Here is a 6,794-nt window from a genome sequence, read left to right on the forward strand (position 1 = left end):
CTTTAGCCCTGGTAATATTCTGTCTTCTGAAATCTATTTTGTTATTAATACATACTCTCTAGTTTTCTGTTTATCAGTATTGGCATATCTGTGCATTTCTGGTCAGTTGCATGACTTGCTCTCTTATCCAATCTGATAATCTCTACCTTTTAGAGTGTTTAGACCATTTATATTTAATGAGATTATTGATGTCATTAGGTTTAAATCTATCCAGGATTATTGGGGGTGGGGTGATAGAGTAAACTGGGTGGAATGGGTGGGAAGGATTACAAAGGGACACATGGAAGCTTGGGGTGAGTTTTAATGATCTTGCTTGTGGTGTTGATTTTATGACTATATATGTGTCAGATTATACACTTTCAATATATGCAGACTATTCTATCAACTGCACCTCAATAAAGGTTTTTTTAAAGTTTTTATAATAATCACCCAGTGCTTATCAGGACATGTGAACTCCTTAATCCCCTCACCTGTTTCACCCATCCCCACGCTTCTAGTAACCTTTAGTTTGCTTTCTGTAATTAAGAATGTTTCTTGGTTTGTCTCTCTCTCTCTCTCTTTTTTTCCCTTTTGTTCATTTGTTTTGTTTCTTAAATTCCACATTTGAGTGAAATCATATGGTGTTTGTCTTTCTCTGACTGACTTATTTCACTTAGCAGTATACTCTTTAGCTCCATCCATGTTAAAGTTTTAAAGAAAAATTGGAAAGAAAAAATGTCATCTATAATCTTACCATCCAAATATGAGAGCTGTTAGCAACTTGGTAACCATGAAAGTCTAGAGACAACACTTTCAGATACCCAGATCTGAAAATTTTGAAAAACTGTAGTATTCCATTATGGTAATAAAATAGTCTGACTTTTCTCCTGTTGCTAGAGTTGGTTTATATTTGTGAAGGTTATATTTGCTATTATAGTTTTAATAATAAAACTGTACCAAAATGGATATTTTTGTTTCAATATTTATCCAAACAACATATCTGGAAACTTTCCTAGGTACCCCTCCACTGCAATCAGTTGATCATTAAGTTCTGTCACATTTGTCGCCTCCTTTCTGCTCTCATTGTTAATAGGCTGGGTGTGTATAAGTGTCTTGAGTTTGCATAAATTATAAGCAAGAGCACACAAATCACACAGTAGAGACTCTTATAAGGGGGTGTACTCTCTCTGGCATTAGTGGTGGGGACAAGTCACTGTGTCAAGGCTCTGATGACCAAAGTCCCCAGCAGTGATCCTCATTTCTCTTCTGGACGCCTACAATAATATCTCTCATTCTTTTAACTTAAAGCTAAAGATATTAAACCAATAAGTCTAATAACATGTGAAGAAACAATTTTTCTTGAGCATTTAAATGTTGATTACAAGCTGATCAATTAATGAAATAAAGCAATGTATTTTATATAATTGAGTATTAATCACACACATACATATATACTTACACACACAATAAACATCATGGATTTTATTAATTTCTTCCTTATTTCTGTACTAATTTTTCCTTCCTAGTTCTACTGCTATTCTTTTCTCCTTTTTTGATATTTTCTGAAGGATCTAATATTATTTTGATTTCTTCCTAGAGTTACATTAATAATACCAGATCCAAAAGTAAAGTTATACCATCACAGAGATTACAGAATTTGGGTCACAATTTTTGTTTGTTTGTTTGTTTTGCTTTTTAATGTTTATTTCTTTTTGAGAGAGAAAGAGCAGGAGTAGGTAAGGGGCAGAGAGAGAGGGAGACACAGAATCCGAAGCAGGCTCCAGGCTCTGAGCTGTCAGCACAGAGCCTGACGTGGGGCTCAAACCCACAAGACTGAGATCATGACCTGAGCCAAAGTTGGATGCTCAACCAACTGAGCCATCCAGGTGCCCAGGTCACAATTTGGTTCTTAGTGGAGTCTTGGGGTTTGGGTTGGCTTATAGATCAAGCCACTTAATCCTCTACTTCTAATCTTGACATTCTTGAGATTTTAAATGTTTTGTGTGTGTGTGCTTTTTTTTTTTAACGTGAGGCTCTCCTGCCATCTCCCAGATAAAATACAAATTCCTTAGCATGATAGATAAGTCTTGGGAATATAGCAATCCCCTCCCCCAGCCTCCCATATAGCCTCAACCCATGCTGGTGTCCACAAGAGCAGGCTTCCAGCCATGCCCACCAATTCTTTCTCAGCCAAATACACCTCCTGTGAAAGGCTTATCCAAACTCTCCTAGCAAATGTTTCAGACTCTAAGCTCTCGAGAAACTTCTTTTTATCACTTAAGCAATACTGTAATTGTCAACTAATAGGCTGTGAATCCTTGGAGGACAGAGACAGGTACTTAGCAATAGCTGTTAAATTTTGCATGAATGAGCATTTTCTCCTTAGTCCACATACTCATGATTCCCTTCAAGAGAGCTAGTTACGGATGATTTCTTTGTGCAAATATCTAATGGCCTTGGCTTACATGTTTTGTGATCCCAGACTTTATTATGGATTTGCCTAGTATAGAAACCACCTTTTCGGAGTACCCTCAGGACTTCCTAAGGAAGGTAATCATTTTATCAAATGTGCAACACAATGTCCATATAAAAAAAGTTATTCAGCAATCCTATGGATTTTCATTCTTGTTTTGTCCAGAAAATTTTGGGGAGAGTAAGATGTAGCTAGGAATTTATCATTGTGGTCTAATAGCACTTACTGTCTACACCCCAAGTAGCTCTTAGCATATGGCAACTTGTATCATTTCTAATTTTAAATTAACATAATAACCATTTTAATCATTAATCATGGCAGGTTGAACACTGGGGCTCACTACTGTGCATTCATAAAATCTCACGATAAAGGGATTAAATATAAAACAAACCACCAAGACAGCACGAACAGGAGAGGAGTGTAGAGTCAGATTCTCACATAAACTTTCCACCGGTGTTTTTGTCTTCAAGCCTTGCCTGCACCTTGGCTGACAAGTGTATGGTGCCATCAAGTTTGGAGACTTTCCAGAGTTCCGCGGCACAAATCAGCTTGCTTCCTATTGCTTTTCTCTTACTGCCAGCTTGTGCTTTGGCCTTGCTTGGTTTAAATCGGCAGCCATTATTCCATCAATTTTACAGCTTCTGAAAGAATTGTCATTTTTTGTGTTTCATCTCCTCTCCTCTCCCTTTCTCTTTGCCTTATGCGTTTATGCTTTCTATTTTTTGATGCCATCTTAGTTGGATTTCAGAGGAATGGTAATAAACACATGGGTTCAATTTTCCATGTTTAACTGAAAGCCCTCTTCGTTGTTCAGGTTTCTGTGTGTCTGGTCTCCCCAGCTAGAGAGCGAAATCCAAGGAAACCATTATTGAAGTGTTATTATACATTGTTTTATAGGATCTTCCAAACAGGCGTTCTACTTATGTTTATGGTTGATATTACGGATTACCTTGAGTAGCCAGCACAAGTACCCTTGAGGTTACATAAAAGACTTTTCAAGAACACTGGCAATTTCTAGGTCTTCAACTTCCACCTGTACCCTTTCCTAAAATTTATCTAACATTTGCAGCCCATGTATCGTATTGGCTTTCCTTTCTCTTTTCCTCTTTAATGATGCATTTCTCTCCTTTTCCCCCTCTCTTTTACACACACACACACACACACACACACATCCCACATCTAAATCTTTTTCTGGCACAATTTGCCCAGGGTGTAAAAACCTGCAGGGCAGCATACAAACATACAATTTGACATATTGCTTTGGGCCAACTTCTTCCAGTTAAGGCCCCATAATCTGAGGTATGGCAGTACGGTCATACATATATATAACATTTTTCTTCCCCTGCCAACAGCTCAGCTTGGTGTGAGAAAACAGGTATTTGGCCCATGTCTGAATGTAGATATATTATAGTGGGGGAAAGGATGCAGTAATGACGATTTTTTTTAAAATTTTTTTTCCCAACGTTTTTTATTTATTTTTGGGACAGAGAGAGACAGAGCATGAACGGGGGAGGGGCAGAGAGAGAGGGAGACACAGAGTCGGAAACAGGCTCCAGGCTCCGAGCCATCAGCCCAGAGCCTGACGCGGGGCTCGAACTCACGGACCGCGAGATCGTGACCTGGCTGAAGTCGGACGCTTAACCGACTGCGCCACCCAGGCGCCCCTGACGATTTTTAATTAAAGAATTTGCCTCTTCCATCTGTTGTCAGAGAAAGCATTGCTCCTGAGGAAGTCCTAGAGAAGTAAAGCTAGAGGAGAAATGTTGAAGGTGATGGCTCCTTCTTTCTTCCAGCTAATGGCAAGATTCCATGTGTTGTCTAACTACCTTAGTACACTGTTACTCAAAATCCAGAAAACCTAGAAAGATAGCACCAAGATCCTGGATTCTAAACACCATTCTTCAATCAAAAACTAGGGCAGACCTCTTAGAGAAGTGGTTGGTTCCAAAGGTGGGTCAGGGAGACCTGAACTGGAACATCAAACATGGAACATCTTGTGGTTCCAGGATGTAAGGAAATACCAAAGCCAACCAACAAGCAAAGAAACAATGAGGATTTGTTTAAAGAATAAAGGAGCCAAAGTGAAGGAGCTCTCCTAATAGCCAAAGGAGGAACAATGTGAACAACAAAAGAAACATCGGTATTATTGGATTTTAACTCACAGGACAAAATAAACATCTGAGTACACAGTATAAAAAAATCAAATAAATGGGAGAGGAGCATCTCTCTACTTGCTAGATGGAATGCTAATCAATTCATGAATTAATAAAGCCAATTGCGTTTTCAAAAAATTAAAAGATTAAAAAATGGTGGAGAAGAGACAGATAGCACAATCTTAGAGAGTTCCAATTAGCGTAGGAGAGAGGGAAACAGAACATCACCACTTGCAAAACATCACAGGAATAACTGTAGATGAGATCCACTAAAACTCGTGGGTGAGTATAGAGTAACAATTTGCCTGGTCTCACAAGTATCTCTCCCAAGATATCTGTTAACTAAAAGGGTAACTTTACAGTGAAGAAATCTGACTGAAACCACCTTAAGCAAATAACCAAATCAACATCACTAATAATAAATAAGACATATTGACACTAGAAATCCTGTGATAGGGCGGATGGAGGACAGCTTCACTGCTGTCATTTTCTTCCAAAAAGTACGACCTTAATTCAATCACCACATCAATAAACCCAAACTGAGGGACACCAGACAAAAAAAATTGATAAAACACTCTTTTAAAACAATAAGGGCATGAAGGACGAGGAGATACTGAGGAACTGTTATAGACAGTAGCAGACTGACTAGTAGCTAACTGTATTTTCTGGGTCATACTCTGGAACAGAAAAAGGACATTAATAAAAAAGCTGGTGAACTATGGTTATGGAAGATGCTAACATAAGGGGAAGCTGGGTGAGGTATATATGTCAACAGCATTTTTGCAATTTTTCTGCAAACCTATGAAGTATACCTTCTCTGCACGTTTTTCCCCCCATTACCAGGGCTAATGTGTAGCCTACAACTATATTTTAATTCCAGGACAAAGTACTAATGAAATGTTTGTGGAATGAAAACCTATGATCTAATGACTCTTCTTGATATGGTTGTGGTTGAGAAATGTTACATTTAAGGCATTTGCCGAGGGTGGGGGAGAGCTGAGTGGCTCAGTTGGTTGAGCGTCTGACTTCAGCTCAGGTCATGATCTCACAGTTGGTGGGTTCGAACCCTGCATCAGGCTCTGTGCTGACAGCTGAGACTGGAGCCTGCTTCAGATTTTGTGTCTCCCTCTCTGTCTGCACCTCCCCTGCTTGTACTCTCTCTCTCTCTCCCTCAAAAATAAAGAAACACTAAAAAAAAAGACATACGTCAGGGACTCAACTTTCAAATTTTTGCTTTTAGGCAGGATATGGAGAAACTCTTCGGAAGTTAGACTCTACCTTGCCATTGATTCTGTTTTCTGTTTTTATTTGTATTGGGACGGGGGTCAGAGGAAGAGAAAGAGAGAATCTCAAGCAGGCTCTACACTCAGCACAGAACCCAACACAGGGCTCAATCCCACAACGCTTGGATCATGACCTGAGTGGACATCAAGAGTCGGATGCTCAACCGACCCTGCCCCACAGGTGCTCCGCCACTGATTCTGTTTTGAATGAACTGTATGACTAGAAAAGAATAGAATTCCTGCCTTCTGTACTTCTCCAGGTACACCTTGTAACAGTTACAACAATAAAAATAATTAGAATTTGCTTAAATGTCCTTACCCTCCAAAGGAATAAGAGCTAGCATTAAGTAAAATAGCAAAGAGATAATAGATGCTTGAGCTCGTGAGCACAAACGAGTTTTATTTAATTGCAAGTGTTGCAACCTAAGTACACTTTTCTTTTCTCTTCCAAGTTCTTTAACTGCTAAAAATGCCCTTACAGAGACTACCGTTGTAAAATGGGATTAATTAGTAACTTATTAAATCTACCTGTCAATTGATATGTTCTGTATGGAGCCTTTGAAATGATGTTTTTAGAGTTTATTTACAATCACTGAAAACAGCTGGTTCTATAAAACATACAAGGAGTTACAGGCTCCTTAAACTTACAACATACGTGTATTTCAACACTTAAATAGAAGCTCATTTTTTCAAAAGCAATTTTCTACTTTCTCATAAAAATATAAAAAAGACAACATTCATAGTTTTAAAAACCCTTATTTAGCCCAAGTCAAGATTTTTCTACAAACGATACCTCTTTCCAAAAAGCTTAAAAGACATCATAGAATGATGTCATGCACAACTAAATAATTTCACCACAGCAGAGTATATCACTTTTAAGAAATATTGTTCAGTATTTCTTTTTAA

The sequence above is a fragment of the Panthera leo genome, chromosome A1 (genome assembly GCF_018350215.1).
Source record: "Panthera leo isolate Ple1 chromosome A1, P.leo_Ple1_pat1.1, whole genome shotgun sequence".
In the NCBI taxonomy this organism is placed as follows: Eukaryota; Metazoa; Chordata; class Mammalia; order Carnivora; family Felidae; genus Panthera; species Panthera leo.